Here is a 215-nt window from a genome sequence, read left to right as displayed (position 1 = left end):
TAACAAAGGAAAAGGATGACAGCAACTTTGAAGTTTAAGCTTGAATGCTTTCATCAGTGTGTGACAGCAAGCTAGTCAAAACTTGTAAGTCACTGCAGTAGTTAATAAATATGTAATCTACTAAAACAAAAATTGAGTAATCAAGTAAAAATTGAGTTTAATGTTAAATTGTTTTTATACATAGCTTGACATAAAAACAATCATTCACACACACA

The sequence above is a fragment of the Octopus bimaculoides genome, chromosome 9 (assembly GCF_001194135.2).
Source record: "Octopus bimaculoides isolate UCB-OBI-ISO-001 chromosome 9, ASM119413v2, whole genome shotgun sequence".
Lineage (NCBI taxonomy): Eukaryota > Metazoa > Mollusca > Cephalopoda > Octopoda > Octopodidae > Octopus > Octopus bimaculoides.
The sequence above is the reverse complement of the archived record's forward strand: the minus strand, read 5'-3'. Positions refer to the sequence as shown.